General features: G+C 43.1%; 1 long non-coding RNA gene across 2 annotated transcripts; it reads right to left on the minus strand.

Annotated features, from left to right (window-relative positions):
• Window positions 1-1460: 1460 nt before the first annotated feature.
• Window positions 1461-1986, minus strand: LOC116855381. 2 transcript variants are annotated; one of them, XR_004380339.1, is made up of 3 exons: window positions 1804-1986; window positions 1597-1716; window positions 1461-1486 (listed from the first exon to the last, which is right to left on the minus strand). It is a non-coding gene; the product is annotated as an uncharacterized LOC116855381 (long non-coding RNA). The 2 variants fall into 2 exon arrangements; XR_004380338.1 differs by having other exon boundaries at window positions 1911-1983.
• Between the last annotated feature and the right edge of the window lie 359 nt (window positions 1987-2345).

A 2345-nucleotide genomic window follows, 5' to 3' on the forward strand; every position in this document is an offset into this window, starting at 1 on the left:
GTATGGCTATACCATAAAGGGTGAGGAGAAGGCTGATTCCTGGTGTGGATATAGAGATTCAACTAGGCCAAACCCAGCATGTTAAGACCTTGGGCTTGAGGCCAGGGATAAAGGGAAGCCATCAAGGGGTCTAAGCAGCTTGATTATTCTCCTGTTCCTTACAGGAACCCTTACTAAACTGTGTCATCCAGGATCCTGGGATCATGACCTCAGCTGAAGGCAGATGCTTAATCGACAGAGCCACCCACGTGCCCTTCATTTTTTTTTTTTTAATTTGGGGGGAAGGGGCAGTGGGAGAGAGAGGATCTTAAGCAGGCTCCATGCCCAGCACAGAGCCCCATGTGTGGCTTAATTCCAGGACCCTGGGGTCATGACCTGAGCTGAAGGTAGACACATAACCAACTGAGCCCCCTGAAGCTGATCATTTACCTCCACATACACTGAGTACCACCATGTTTAACTACGTCCATCGTCCTAACCTTCTGAGAGCATTTCGAGCCTTCACTGCATCCTGTCTTCCAGCTTGGTATCATTAGCAATTTGAATGATAGAAAATAGCCCCACTATTAAGGAATATTAGAAAAACAAAGGCAGTAAAGTTTGAAAGGTCCCCCCTTCCACAGCACAAATCCTGTTCCTATGGTATTATAAATTCCGTTCTTAGGTTCCCAGGAATCCGACCATGGTCTGTCACAGACACAAGTTAACCAGCCTCCCCCTCTGTATGCTCTAAGTTTATATACTTGTCCTTTTTTTTTTTTTTAATTTCGCTTTCTGCCCCTCTAGTTCTTCCAGATTCTAGTTTTACAGAGGAATATTTTAGGATAAGTGTGTGAGGAAGAAAAATTTCCATGCTGACTTCAAGTATACGCACTGAATTTCTTTTACCCCAAAGGAATGTGTTTTCTTTCTGCTATCTGACATGTTTCAATAAATAAATAGCTTGATTTTTGTTTATATATATTCCCCCAAAAACCAGAAACCAAAGATTTGATAAGCACTAGGGACATAAGAAAAACTTCACTCGCTGATTTTTTGAGAGTGACAACATCCTGGTTTGAAGCAATTTTCACTGGGAAACGAGTTCTGCTTCTCCCAGACAGTTATGACAGGATGAACCTCGCTGATAGCTTTTCATTATGTGTGTTGTGTGTGTGTATTTTATTTTATTTTTTATTTTTGAGTATTTTCTTTTCCTTTGACATCAGATCACATGTGCAGCAGTAATTCCAAAATCACCACTTTACCATTATCCATTGTGACCTATGAGATACATTTCAAACATCTAGACTCCAACTTTTGACATGCTTTCCCCAAATCTGTGGCTTTTTAAAAAATTCAACATACAGAGTTGTCAGGTATTTTCATCTTTAGTTTATATCCATAGGAAAAAAGACACAAATTGAGGAAGAATAAGGAGGGGGAGAAAGGCAGCAGAGGAAAACGGTTGTGTCTTCTCTACAGCTCTCATTCCAACCTTGAAAAACTGTTTGAAAAAGAAAACCAAAATTACAGATTGGCTTTATCACGTTAAGGCTCAAAGAAAAACAATTTCTACTTCAAAATAAGTAACACAACAGTAGAAGAAGACAGCACCACAGACAGAACCCTGAGGCTCCCAGCAAGGGCTCAAGGCCTCTCCTCAGGGTCACACCGGTCCATTAGGTGTTTCAGCTTGTTGTCTACTCCTGATGGGCCCTCATTTCTCCATCTTGCCTACCAAGAGACAGAGAGCACCAAGGATTGTGCTGAAACCCACAGATACTAAGCCGGACCACCCCCACGGCCACCACCACCCGTTACCGCTAACACCAGCTTCAGAACAGAAAAAAGCCAAATCTTTCTCAACTTCTCAATAAAGAAATCAGCTTCTGGTCAACCCACGTCTTCTTCCAGTTGCTTAGACCAACCGTTTGTTTTGGCCTCGCAGCAAAGATGGGTATTAAGTTTGCTGCTGTGTCACTGGTGGGCTGGACCACGTCCATCTTTCTGAACTCTGTGCCCCATTCTCCCCTCTGCCATGGTCACACTCACAAGCGCAGCGAGGCGGCCAGTCCTATACTAGATCAGAGTCTGTGACCTCACTTCAGGAATTTAACAAAGGAACAGGCATCCAAAAGCAAAAATCTTCATTTGGAAGGAAACACATTCTTCCTGCAGCATTTTTTTAAGTCCAAAGAAGGTGCCAGAGTGGTTTTTTTTTTTGATTGAAGGTCAAATGTGATTCACGAAGTATTCTCCACTGGCCAATGGGAACTTGAATCTGGTGTGTCGCATGCCTAATGCAACAGGCCCCAAAACCACAGCCCCCTCTCTCTGAGGTCACTAAAGGTTCTAGAGCAGTC

Source organism: Lontra canadensis, unplaced genomic scaffold (assembly GCF_010015895.1).
Source record: "Lontra canadensis isolate GAN:19392208 unplaced genomic scaffold, GSC_riverotter_1.0 scaffold101, whole genome shotgun sequence".
Classification (NCBI taxonomy): domain Eukaryota; kingdom Metazoa; phylum Chordata; class Mammalia; order Carnivora; family Mustelidae; genus Lontra; species Lontra canadensis.